Source organism: Enhydra lutris, unplaced genomic scaffold (genome assembly GCF_002288905.1).
Source record: "Enhydra lutris kenyoni isolate GAN:26980312 unplaced genomic scaffold, ASM228890v2 scaffoldscaffold62, whole genome shotgun sequence".
NCBI lineage: Eukaryota > Metazoa > Chordata > Mammalia > Carnivora > Mustelidae > Enhydra > Enhydra lutris.
In genome coordinates this window covers 10,249,593-10,263,873 of record NW_019154146.1, presented here as the reverse complement: position 1 = coordinate 10,263,873, position 14,281 = coordinate 10,249,593, and the positions used below count along the sequence as shown (strand labels likewise).

At 44.9% G+C, this 14,281-nt stretch overlaps 1 protein-coding gene across 5 annotated transcripts in view; it reads left to right on the top strand.

Moving 5' to 3' along the window:
* Positions 1-14,281, top strand: part of LOC111158684 (zinc finger DHHC-type containing 14) — a 269,562-nt gene that overhangs the window by 115,424 nt on the left and 139,857 nt on the right. The gene's annotated exons all lie outside the window — the stretch shown is intronic.

Genomic DNA, 14,281 nt, shown 5'->3' with positions numbered 1-14,281 from the left:
GATGGCCCAGAAGAGCCGGGGCTGTGGCCGTGACCCAGTGCCTGAGGCGGCAGGAGGGCTGTGGGGGCGTGGCTCTGGAAGTCCACGGCCTTCTGTCAGGAACTCGCCTCCAGCCTAGTGACATTGTCCTGTGGGTCTTGGGCACTGGGGGTGGAGAAGCCGCTCCCTGGAGGTGGCCTCTTGGTCCCAGCTGTGCAGTAGACCAGCACACACGCATGATAGACCCCTGTCCTCCCGCTGGTGGCTTCTGCAAGCTATTCTTGTCCCTGCACCTCTCTGTGACACCAGCGGCTCCCCTTGGCCAGCCAGCTGTGGCAGCCCGCTTAGATGGCAAAGCTTTTGGGACTAGAAAAGCACGGCATTGAGGAGCACTGCACGTGGCTTTGCTTGCCCTTGCTTATAAAGAAGCGTGGTTCCCGGAGGGGTCCTGTGGGGTCCCGGCTCAGCCCCTGACTGTCGGTTGGCCTTGGGCATTTATTTCCCAGGTTGCCTAAGCTTTACCACAAGTGGGTTGAACTTGATCCCCTCTAAGGTACCATGAAGTCCCTAAGCTTTTGAAAGGTCGGGGCCAGAGGGAGATCACTTTCAGGCCATTTGACTGTGGAGTGCTGGGCTCTGCCTGCGAGCCGTGTGACACCAGATGGAGGGTGCCTGTCTCTGGATGCTCACCCCACCCTTGGCCTCTCCTGCTCCGTCCATGCGGACTCCTCAAGGCTAGACATCCTGATGGCAATGACAGCAATGACCGGCCTGTCCTCTGTCATCTGGATCTGTCAGTCTGGAGGGGGAGATTATTTGCTTTGGAAAGACGGTGACCTGAATTTGAGGGGACAGCCAGGCAACACGTGGATTGTCTAATCCCAGGCTCCCGCAGCGCCTTCCGTGTCCACACAAGAGACGAAAGACTGTAGGTGGATTCTTATAAAGACGAACATTAACACTTTTCTTGGAGATTGTGGCCCTTCTGAGGAAACCCATTCTCATAAAATCTTTCATTCCAGGGTAGTTCACTTTGTTTCATTAAGGCAGTTTAAAAGGAAATAACGCTCTAAGAATCTAATAAATTCAAAGAGAGAAAAATGTTAAATTGCATTCTATAGGCTCTAAGGTCTCAAATCCATTTCATTTCCTGAATGTGTAATCTCAAATCCATTTCATATCCTGAATACATATTCTACATTTAAACAATACCAGAGACAGCCAAACCAATAGGCAAGTGATAAAATGCTCATTGACAACCTTGAGGTTTCTTCTTATCTTCTTGGCCATAAACAGACTGCATTTTCCTGCCTCATGTTTCTCTAGAAATGACGGCACTTGGAAGGGAGAATCTTTCTGTTAAAGCAGTTTTAGGCTATGAAATGGGACTAGGGCCTCCTAAGTGCCTCTTTGGGTTTGTTTTTCATTCCTTTTAACATAGATGGAGAAAAGCACACCCCAAGGAGACAGAGTTTTTGCAAAGCCCTCCCCTCAAGGCTTCCATTTGTAGATTCCTTGCCAAGCACTGAACATATGCAAGCTTCCATATTTTGGAGCATTTAAATAAGCTCTAATTTTGTTGTCCCAGGTAACAATGAAAATTTTTTTTTAAACTAGTCCAAAATTGGAATGGAATACAAGCCTTCGGCACTTCCTGTTTCATTCACTTATCCAGCATTTATGATGTACGGGGACAGAGATGTGGTGTTTGCGGAGGTAGACGGTGGACGTGCGCTCCCAGGGGACTCAGGATTTTATCAGGGGGAGGAAGCAGGAAAGGATGGCAGTGATGAAGGCAGAGGGAGGACTATGGAAAGCACTTGGGGGAAATGTTGAGGGGTTCGCGTTAAGGATTATACCTTCATTGTGTGCACAGTACTGGAAAGCAAGTGGGGCATAAGAAAAGCCAAGGAGGGGTGCCTGGGTGGCTCAGTCAGTTAAGCGACTGCCTTTGGCTCAGGTCATGAGCCCAGGGTCCTGGGATGGAGCCCCACTTCGGGCTCTCTGCTCAGCAGGGAGTCTGTTTCTCCCTCTGCCTGCAGCTCCCCCTGTTTGTGCTCTCTCTCTCTGACAAATAAGTGAATAAAATCTTTTAAAAAAAATGTCTTGCTTGGGGTGAGCTCTAAGTTTGCATTATTATTATAAACTTTCTATAGTGAATCCACAAAGCGATGTTTAAATGGCTTCATCTTAATTTGCATATGGTGAGTGGATATGCAATAGATGTCTATTGAGTTTTTTAATATGAGGTATTTTAAAAACAAATTACATTTATCGGCATCTTTCAGCAAGCTTGCACGATCTCAGCAAAAAAAATACCGAACATTCTTATTATTAACATCTATAATATTCTTACGCTCGTAAAGACCGCACTTTGAGAAGACAGAACAAGCTTGGGGCTCTCTCCTTGTCATTTGGACAGTTCCCCAGCAGCCAGGCAGTGTGTAGGTGGAGGATGCTTTAGACATTCCTACTCACAGCAGGGAGTGTTGACAAGAGGGAAGAAGCCACACGGATCACCACGATGCCCGCTGACTCGGAACGATGCAGTGGGGGACAGTATAGGATGGCTTCGGTACCAGGGCAGTAGCTAACAGCTGGACCAGGCCAAGGATAAAGACACATGCAAAACCACTGCGGTCCTCTCACCTTTCACGGCTACACCTTTCACGTTCTCCTGATAGAGCCAACTCCTCCTCCTGCCATATTTTCTCTTAGTGCCAAGAGCTTCTGGGACTCCCGGGCCTCCAGCTCCATCTCCCTAGTATAGTTTGGAGAGAAGAAAGGTCAAGTCAAGCTCGGTGGCCACATGGGCTCACCTAGGATGATGTCTAGGGCCTGGGTAGGTAGGCCTTGTATGGTTCATACAGTCTGTGAGTATAAGAGTTCTGTCAAGGGCTGGTCCACTGCCCCACTGGAAAGTAAGTCACCCTTTCCCATGCTCTTGGGGTTGAATTGTGCCCCCCCAAAAAAAAGGTATATTGAAGTCCTAACTCTCAGAACATGATCTTTTTTGGCAATAGGGTTTTCATAAAGATAATCAAGTGAGGATGGGGACATTAGCATGGGTGCTAATCCAGTGTGATTGGTATCCTAAAAGGGGGACATTTGGACACAAATACAAACATACACAGAGCGTAGGCTGTGTGAAGGGGTACAAGGGTCTATGGTCTGTCTCCCCACTCCACCCAAATTCCTGTGTTAAAATCCTAACATTTATTGTAATGGTAGTAGAAGGTAGAGCTTTGGGCAGATATGTAGGACTTGAAGGTAGAACCTTCATGAATGGGATTGGTGCCCTTATAAAAGGCTCCAGGGAGCTCCCGAGTCCCTTCTACCATGTGTAGACAGCAACAAGGTGCAAGCCATGAGCAGGAAGCAGGTCCCCGCTAGAATGTACCCGTGCTGGCACCTTGATCTTGGACTTCCCAGCCTCCAGAGCCATGAGAAATAAATTCCTGTTGATGTTAAGATACTTTTTGTTCTAGAAGCCCAAAGAGACTGAGACATAGGGAGAAGGTGCCATCGGATGGTAGTGACACATCTCCAAGCCGAGCAAACCCAAGGATAGCTGGCAGACACCAGAGCATTCTCTCCTGGAACATTCAGAGAGAGCATGGCCCTTCTAGTTCCTGAATGTCAGACTTCTAGTGTCCAGACTGCCAGACAAGACATTTCTGTTTTTTTCTGTCACCTGGCTTGTGCTACTTTGTTATGTCAGCTCAGGAAACGGCTACCCACGCCAACTTGTATAACAAGGCTTCAGAGGAGTTCCTTCCACACAGGTCACAGAAACCAGACTCATGATTTCCCTCCTTCATCACTTCCTCTTTATCTCTTCTTATCTGCCCTTCTTGTGAACACAATGACGAAACAAAATGTTCTGTGGGTGTCGAGGGAGGGCGGTGTAGCAGAGCAGAGAGCCCAAGCCTATTCTGTCTGCTCTGGGTGGGACGGATTGGAGAAAGGGGGGAAGGTTTCTGGAAGCCTGTGCCTCAGGGAGACCAGGCACCAGGGACCATGGCAGATGGAGGCCAGGCGGAGGGAAGATGGGAGGAAACCAAGAGCCCGCCTTGAGCAGGATAAGGAAGGAGATTGAGGGCAAAATACAAAATGACTTGAAGATTTTGAGCTTCAAGCCTCTCTGATTTTGAGAATTACTCCTTGTTTGAGAGAGTGAGTGTGGCGGCTAGAATGAGACGAGTAGGAGGGAGTTTCCGTTTTAGGAATACCTCTAGGTTCCCCTGCCAACGTGATCAGCTTCAGCAATTGGGAAAGGTGGAATCTTGTGGGGGGGGGGGTCTCTGGTGGTTCAGTAGTTCTAGATTGCTTGGAAAGTATGGCCTTGAAGAGACAGTGGAATGTTGGCATTCTCAGATTCGGACTAAGAGATTTTACTGTCCTGTGCGTATTCCCCAAGGGCTGTGGTTTACACGAAGGCCTGGTGGGTCTAGTGACACCACCTCATGTCAAGTGTGGTGAGGGTCCCATGTGTAATGTGTGTCCCACAACATGAACCCCATGAGGATTTGGTTCCAGTGGACACATGGCAGCCTAGAACCTCTAGCACATTTACAAGAGTACTTGAATTTGGGGACTTGACAACTTGGGATTTGTGATACTGGCAGAAGGGGTCAACCAAGGGGAAGCCATGTCTGCTAGCATATTGCTCACGAATTCTAGGACCGGAGGGTTAACACCAGCATTCAACCCAAACCCCTCAGTTCAGCAGCTGGGGGATCTGAATCTCAGTGACTTGCCACCAATCAGGCAACTGAAGATAGTGAGTCAGCACCAGAATCCCGTTCTCCGTGTTTCTCTCCAGTATCCCAGTCAACAAGTATCTTAAAGTAATTATCATTTGTCCAGTGCTGTGAGGCGTACCCACCTTCCTCTTCTCATAGCCTGTAATCGACCAGACGAACCCGACGTCCCAGCATTGTTTGATGAAGCAGGGCAGTGGAAGGCCGCAGGGCCTCCTGTGGATCCTTGAACTTGGAATATTCCCCTTTTCTTCATCCATGTCCTGGAATAATAATATTAAGAATATTTGTGGGGTGCCTGGGTGGCTCAGTGGGTTAAGCCTCTGCCTTCGACTCAGGTGATGGTCCCAGGGTCCTGGGATGGAGCCTCGCATTAGGCTCTCTGCTCAGCGGGGAGCCTGCTCCCCCCACCCCTGCCTGCCTCTCTGCCTATTCGTGATCTCTGTCAAATAAATAAAATCTTTAAAAAAAAAAAAGAATGTTTGTCTTCTGAACAAGTTATGTGAAAATATTTTGAAGACCATAAGGCACACTATGAAGGGAGTGTTAGAAGCAATGAGGAGTTCGGAGACGTGAGAGATTAAGGTAGACTTGCTGAAGGGAAGACCGAGAAGAGCCCCCGTAGGGGGTAGAACATTGACAGAAGACACCAGTAGCTGAAGTGCATGTCCAGGAAGAAGGGAGCATGAGCAGAGGTGGGAAAGTGTGACACGGGGGCAGATTGGTCCCAGAGGCTGGGATGGGAACTTGGTATGTCTCCTCCAGCCCATATTTGTGGTCAAGTCCAAACTTGGGTGGCTCGAGGGATTTGGTGCAGGCAAGTATCAATGTAGATCTCATTGTGCAGATATTTTTGTTTTTATTTTGGGGAGGCCTTTAAGGCACATTATCTCTGGAATTTGCTGGCAAATATCTATCCCATTGAGCAGAGAGGAAAAAGCAGCTTATTGGAACAGATGTTAGCACTTTATTCATTCTCCCTTTTGTCCCATTTAGTTTACTTCTTTTGCCTGTATAAAAGTTAAAATAAAAACCAGCAGATTCAGATAAAGGTGGTAGTGTGTCTAAGAAGTGATGCCCAAACATCTGTTCACTTAAACTTAGGACTTTATTACTAGATGAAAGCCACCCATCACTTCTGTCTGTATCTACTTGACATTGACTTCCACGGCTCTTACTCAGGGAGAGCTGAGCAGATTTTGACCCCCTCTGCTTACTATTAATTCCATTCCTATGGGCTCCTGATGGCTTTGGTAAAGCAGAACCGTGTTTAATGCTATTTTTGTTTGGGGCTAGACGATATATTCTATTCTGAAAACTGGAATGAAAAAAAAGCAAACGGAAAATGCTGACAATATGCCTGATTTTAATCCCACTCGCTTTCTGTAGCCCATAAAACTCTTATAGCTTAGCTTCTACAGGGGATCAGAGAACATTTTTGGTGTGTGGCCACTGCTGTGGTGTCTGCCATAGAGCAGCACTTGGTCTTCATCCATCCATCCAGACCTAGCTCACTAGGAGGGTTAAGTTCCTGACATTTCCCAGGGACAGCTTTGAGGTAGGCTCATGGGATGAGAGCGACAGGAAGATTGGGCCCATGTCATACCAGGTACTGGTTTTGCTACTAGGATCCTCCTAAGCATACAATTTCCATCATAATTATGGTTTAATATAATGTTTAAGAAGTAGGGATTTGTTAGGTCTGCACTTTTTAGGAAACCAATGAATCCGTTCATGTATTCATTCAACAAACATTTGATGAGGATTGGGATTGTTCTAGCAATGAATAATGTAAGGTCCCTGCCTTCAATGAACCTACATTCTAGTAGGGGAAACAGACCATAAACAAAGCCACAAATACGAGTGTAATGTAATATCACATGATAATTCCAACTGTTGGGAGAAAACTGAGAAGGATAAGGCTGGAGATCTGGGGAGATTATGCTGTTTCGTTTATTTATTTATTTTTTTACATTTGAATGTAGTTGACACAATGTGATATTAGTTTCCGGTGTACAACTTAATGATTTGACAAGTTTATGCGTTGTGCTGTGTTTACTGTAAGTATAGCTACTATCTGCCCTATTACATCGATTTATAATATCAGTGTATTCCTTCTTATGCTCTCTGCTTTCTTTCCTGTGACTGACTCACTCCATAAACGGAGGCTGGTATCTCCCACTCCCCTTCGCCCATTTGGCCCAACCCTCCCTTTTCCCTCCTGGCAGCCATCAAGTTTTGTTCTCTGTATTTATGGTTCTGACTCTGGTTTTTTTTGTTTGTTTGTTTGCTCATTCAGATTGTTTGTCTTTGTGGTGTTGAGTTGTGTAAGTTCTTTATATATTTTGGATGTCAACCCCTTATTGTATATGGCATTTGCCGATATCTTGTCCCATTCAGTAGGTCATCTTTTTTGGTTTTTTGTTTGTTTGTTTGTTTGTTTTTTATTTCTTTTCAGCATAACAGTATTCATTGTTTTTGCACCACACCCAGTGCTCCATGCAATACGTGCCCTCCTTAATACCCACCATCTTTTTGTTTTCTTGATGGTTTCCTTTGCAGTTTTTTATTTTTGGTCTATTTTTGGTCTTATCTTTGGTTTTATTTTTGGTCTATTCCCATTAGTTTATTTTTGCTTTTGTTTTCTTTGCCTCAGGAGACATATCTAGAAAAATATTGCTATGGCTGATGTTAGAGAAATTACCGTGTCTGCTCTCTTCTAGGATGTTTATGGTTTCGGGTCTCAGGTTAGATCGTTAATCCATTTTGAGTTTATTTTTGTGGCTGGTGTTAGAAAGTGGTCCAGTTTCCTGTCCAGTGTTCCCAGCACCGTTTGTTGACGAGGTTGTCTTTTTCCCATTTTTCATTCTTGCCTCCTTTGTCATAGATTAATTGACCATTATATATGTGGATTTAATTCTGGGCTCTCTACTCTGTTCTATTGATCTATGAGTCTGGTTTTGTGCCAGTACCATGCTGTTTGGGTTATTACAGCTTTGTAGTAGAGCTTGAAATCTAGAATTGTGGTACCTCTGGTTTTGTGCTTCCTCAAGATTGCTTTGGCTGTTTGGGGTCTTCCGTGTTTCCCTACAAGTTTTAGTATTATTTTTTCTAGTTTTGTGAAAAGTGCTATTGATATTTTGATAGGGATTTCATTGAATCTGCAGATTGCTTTGGGTAGTATGGACATTTTGACAATGTTAATTCTTCCAGTCCGTGATCATTGAATCTCTTTCCATTTATTTGTGTTATTTTCAGTTGCTTTTATCAGTGTTTTATAGTTTTCAGAGTACAAGTTATTTATTTCTTTGGTTATGTTTATTCCTAAGTATTGAGATTAGGTTGTTGTAGATGGCATGTTAGGAAAGGCATCTTTGAAGAGATGACATCTCTTTCTGCTTTGAAGAGTGGAAATATGAAAGAAGCAAGGAATTGAGGCTTCCAAATATCTGGTAAAAGGCATTTGGGGGAGAGAGATCAGCTAGTGCAAAGGCCCTGTGGTAGGATGAAATTGGCCTGTTTGAGGAATGGTAAGAAGTGTGGTGTGACTGGAGTGCATTGAACAAGAGGAAAAATGGTAGCAGATGAGGCCAGTGAGATAGCCAGGCACCAGATCAGGCAAGGGCTCTTAGACTACATTGAGGGCATTAGATTATGTTCTAAGTACAACTTTCTAAATCACTTTTACATAATCACTTTAGCAGCGGTAGGTAGAATGGAATGTTAGAACATGGGAGCAAATAGAGAAATGCAGAAGTCATTTCCAGATACGGACTAATGTGGATCTGATCGGGGTCGTTAATGGACTCATAGGAAGCAACTAGGATGAACAGTATTTTGACAGTTGATGTGATTTGCTAATGGATGAATTTGGGATGTGGTAATCAGGGGAACAGCTCTGTTCCAATTTTCCAGTTAGAGATGCCCATAGGTCACAGTCACTAACCCCAACCCTGGCCCCGTCACCCCAGAATGAATGTGACCCGTGGCAGCGGAGTCCATGGCCCCTTCATGAAGGTGAAGAATCATCAAAACCTTAAATGGTTTTCATAATTTAAAATATAAGTTTAAATTTTAAATGAGCTGCATTTTTTGGTGAAGAATAGGGTAAAGAAGTCGCTTGCTTTGTATCACCTTTTCTTAAACCCCCCTTAGCAACCTTTCAAAACCATAGCAGATGTTCCTTAGAAAAATAAACTAAATTGCAACTTCCAGCAAAAAAAGACCCATTATCATGGGCTCATTATGAACTTCATTATTTAGTATATTGGAAAAATGGGGCTTAATTTACAGTTTCTTCTGCAGGAGAAGACTGCTAGACAAAATCAGTACAGTTAATGGTGGAAAGGAGGCAAACAATAAAAATTCAGGGTTTCCTCTCCTCAGTGCTGGTATTTGAAATCTTAACTAATTTTCTTGTAGAAATAATACTCAGGGTTGGGTAGACTCATTTTGGATCTTCTGTTTGCTTTCCTTGTGTTGTGTTATCATTTCTTCCTTCCTCTAAGGCTGTTTACCAGATTTTTCCGCTGCAAAAAAAATAGTTCGACATACTTTGTATGGTGTCTAATTTTTTTCTAAAGCATTTATGTTATTGCAACTAGGATATTGCTGTAAAAAATTGTGCAAAATTGGAATAATGTGATTTTGGGGGGTGTCAACCATTTCTTGATCTTTTCCTCAACTAGATAATTATTCCAGGAATCTCTTCTACTCTAAATTAGTTGTATTACTGGGTATTTTCTTGTTCTCTAAAATTACATTTAGAGCCTGTGTAGTAGTATTGCATTGCACTGAAATTTAAACTTTGATACTGAAACTGTGCCAGCTCTTGTTTTGTGTCTATGAGTACACGAAGTTATTAAAAAGCGTATTCATGTTCAGAGTGTTTCTACATTTCTAAAGCCAGTATGGTTTTATTCTGGAATACAAAAACAAGACTAGCACCCTGGTGACTGATTTCCTCCTATGAAGATGGAATGTTTCGCTGGTTCATGGAACCGGTAGCGGTGTCAGTGGTTGGTTTTACAGTTTGATAATAAGACCCTCACTCTTCACAGGTTGCTCTGATTCTCCCTTATTGATAAGGATATGATAACATTTTCCTTCTCCCCAAAGGGAGAAGTTTTCTAGACTCTTTAGGATATAGGACTCTTCTGTTTCAGGCTGGAAGAGATTCTGTGGCTAAAAGGCACCTTTGGACCACACGGCGTCACCCTGAATGTTGGGCATTTGTGCACTTAACCCAACGTCATTAACAGTAATGACTGCCAGTTGTCAACCACGTGATATGCGCTGTTGTCATCCATCAGCGGTCTTGCAGTGTTGCTCTTGTAACAAAGAAGGAAACTGAGATCAGAGATGGCTGTCTCAGGGCGCACCGGAGCTGCCAGCAGGACCAATATTCTTACGGGTAGCAGGGAGGCTACAAAGCAGAAGACCGTGTAATGCTTTGCTTCTGGGTACATACATGCTAGAAGGGAAGCCTGAGAAGGTGATTGTATGAAATGGTAAGAAGACAACTCGATATAAGCAAGGATACCATGGCTAGGAGCTGACTGCTTCACGTGAGGGCTGAGAGGGGGGAAGAGACCAATCAGCCTTGGGTGGCAAGAGTCGGCTTGTTGAGGAGACACGTTGAGGGGAATTTAATTAACAGCAGCTCTGCTGAATGATCCTATTCAGGGGTTACAAAACCTATCTTGGCAATAAAGCTGTGCTCGCAATCCCAGGTTTCTGAATGCTGAATCCCTGCTGCCTGAGTCCCCACCTCGCGCCACTCACCCATCCTCCGGCATGGTGCGGTGAGGGCCACTTGGGTTCATCCACAAGCTTCCTCTTCGTGCTGTTGGCCAGTCCCTCACCAGTAGCATCTCAGGGACGCTCTTCACAGCTCATGGTCTTTTGTTGCTTTGGTTTGTTTGTTATAAACCACATAACTAACCACATAACCTCTATCAGGATGCTTTTGGTTGAAGTAACAGAAAGCCAGGTGCAGACTGGTTTAAGCAACAAGGAAGTTTATCAGTTTGCATAAGTTGGCACCCTGAGTCAGAGGGGATCAGTGTTGGTTCACCTGGCAGCTCAGCAGTGTGATCAAGGACCCAGGCTGTTCCGTCTGTCTGTCCTGCCTTCCATGACGATAACGTCGTTCTACCATCGTCCTCCTTGTGGACTTAGGACGACTGCTGTTTGTGGACCTGCCTGCTGCCTCTTTCACTTCTAGGGTTAGCCAAATCCTGGCTTGCTGTTGCTGCCTGTAAGAATAGGGAAGGATCTTCCCAGAAGCCTCCGGTGGGCCTTTCTTTGCCTCTCTTTAAACAGATTTCACACTGCCAGTCCTGCGCCCCTGACTGGCAGGAGCGTATTCCCTTCGATCATGTGTACCTACCTTTTAAGCTGAGCTCAAGTCCCCTGCCAAAGGCTGCTGATTAGTGTAGGCAGAGTTTAATGACCTGCAGAGCCAAAGTATCCATTATCTCTATTACCTAGGACTCAGAGCCACCCGTGTTTTGTAAGATACTGTGTGTCTTATTTTCCAACCCCTTCCCTCTCCCAAGCAGGATTTGGGGCCGGTGAATAGTTTGACACTCAGTGCTACAAAATAAATTGCCTAAAATTATTAGGAGCCAGGTGGTAGACAATCTGAAAACATGAAAACATGCTCAGCCTCATTAGTAATCAGGGAAATGTAAATTAGGATCACAATGACATACTCTTCTACTCCCAGTAAACTAGAAAGGATTAAGACATCTGACAGCACAAGTGTCAGCGGTAACGGATGTGTGGAAACAGGACCTCTCAGGTACTGCTGGGGGGACGGGGAGTCATTTGGTCTCAACACTTGGATAAAAAGTTGGTATTATCTTGTAAAGCACAACATGCCTATACCCTTCAAAGCAAGAAAAATAGGTATTTTGTGATTTCTTTAACAGACATGCTTGAGAATGTTCTTGATAATAATGTTCATTGTACCAAAAACCTGGAGACATTCGTAATATCCTATAACAGGATAAATACACTGGTGTATTTGCACAATGGATGGCCATACGGCAGTGAAAATGAAGGAACTACAGCCACACACAATGACATGGATATATCTTCAAAACTAAATATTCAATTTAAAAAAGCAAGTTCCCGAAGACCACATACAGTAAAATGCCATGTTTATGAATCTCAAAAGCAAGTAGATTAAAGCAATATATTGTTAGGACGCATCCGTATGTGAGCATTTTAAACTATGTTTAAAAGCAAGGGTGGTTGGGGTGCCTGTGTGGCACACTAAGTTAAGCGTCCGACTCTTGATTTCGGCTTAGGTCATGATCTTAGAGTCGTGAGATCAAGCCTCGTGTCAGGCTCCGCACTCAGCGGGAGGTCTGCTTGAGGTTCTCTCTCTCCCTCTCTCTCTGCTCCTCCCCCCACACTCTCTCTCTCACGTAAATAAATAAAATCTTTAAAATCAAGAGTGGTTATCTAGGAAGGCGGGATCAGGGAAAAGCACCAAGTTGACTCCAGTGATAATCAGTAATGAGTTCTGATGTTTATTTGGATGGTAGGATGGGGAGGGATGTTTTCTTTGGGCCCTCATAACCTGTCTATCCACCCATCACCCATATCAAATACCACATGATAATTTTTAAAGTAGAGGCTCACTGAGCTCTTAAGTAAATGTGACTCATTGCCGTTGGGTGACAAAGTAACGGGATTCTTGTAAGAGGAAGCTGTGTCAGATGGATCAATTAATATCCCATCAGGGAACAAATCATCATATGGTTGGGGGAACCAGTGGCTGAAATCTATTTAGACCTTGAAAAAGTCTCTGATTAACGACTCTATTGAAAGTTACTAAAACCCTGACGTCATTGTGGCTTGGGGAAATATTTCCTCATGGATAGGGAGGGAGTCATCAGAAGTGATACATGAATAGGAATTCAGTGAACCTTCATCTATGTAGAGAGCTGTAACCTTGTCATGTCTGTAGTGATCAGTCAATATTTGCCTCATCGCATATTTTTAATGAGTGATTTGGAAAAGGCACGCACGAGCAAGAGAATTCCCTGGTGAGAGGGAATGCCATGAGCACATGAGGTTGAAGGTCAAGATCAGGGCTTGTGTGACTCAGAAACGCAGTGGAGGAGCTTTAGTGTAGACTGCACACCTGTTTGGTGATTTCCTCCTCTGGTTAAGTTCCCCTCTGGACGTTGATGCTTGGTGGGAAGACCTGGTCGCTCCTGTGATTACTTTTCTGGTAAAGGGAGGACTTCTGGTGTCATTTGCTTGATTCAGTATAATCTTTTAAAGCCCCGTGAGAAACTTGCTGTGTCTCACTCAAAACGTAAAGACAGACGGAGCCCAGTATCGAACCACCAGTGACTACATCGAATAATTGTGATTTTGTCAGCCTCTTTCAGTTTCTGCTTTCGTAAAAGGAAAAGGTGAAGAGTTCTGATGTCTCTTTCAGATCCCATGTTCTGTGACTCTGGGCGTCCCTTCATACAGAACCACGTGTGCCTGGCCTCTGACTTACACTGTTACTTGTGCTTCAGTTGGGTGGGAATCCCCAGTCTGTGAGTTATAATGCAAACCTCTACAATACCCTACAACCTTATTTCTCAGTTGTATTATATTCCAGGTACCTCTCCCCAGACCATGCAAAGGATAGTAAACTTAGCAATGACAAGCTAGAACTTTCCAGAGTCTTTCCAGGACAAATTAGATATAGTCCTTAGACGGTGTGTGAAAATGCCCATTAATTTTAGTGAGCTCACTTATGCAAAACTTATCAATAGATACGTCTTACACGGGTCTGAGGGAAATGTTAGCGTGAGCTATTGTCTACGGCTAAGGGAGAAACCTCCTCTCTGGATATTGTGGAATGGATACCACTGTGCCTTCACAGAGCTTCCTAAACGCGGATATTTAGACCCAGAGCAAGTGAGGCCATTGAGGTCTGGTCTGCCCTGGGTAGCCTACTCTTCAAAGGTCCCCATTCCTCCCTGTCCAAAGTCCTGCAGGTCTGGGCACGAACCACACCCAGGCACGGATTTGCTGAACCAATTTTCTCTCTTCGTCCCCCTCCGGATACCGCTAGGCCACGTGTAAGGTAACCCCTCAGCCTTGACAGTCAGTATGGACACTGCCCTGCTCCGGAACTTTCTCCTCTTGGCTTTCTGCTGTTGGATTCTCTTCCTATTTTCCGATTCCTCTTCCGTAGGCAGTTCTGATCTTCCCGCAGCACCTGCCTTCCAGGGTCTGCTGTTCCTCGGCCACAGGCCCTCTCTGCAGTCTGCAAGACGAGGAGCACATGTACCTGTTCAGAAGGGGCCTCGCGGAAGCTCGGATGAGCAGGAGGTGCTCATCCACCACGTGACTTGGAGCGCTGCCGAGTGGCCACGCCCATCTGTGGGCGGGGCCATCAGATTCTACCGGAGCTTAGGGGGCTTTGGCTCCACCTCTAGGCTGCTGGCTGCTGCTGTTTTGCCATTTCCTTGAAAACTTTCTCTCCTTGCTGTATTTTTCAAAAATGCTACAAATAAGGG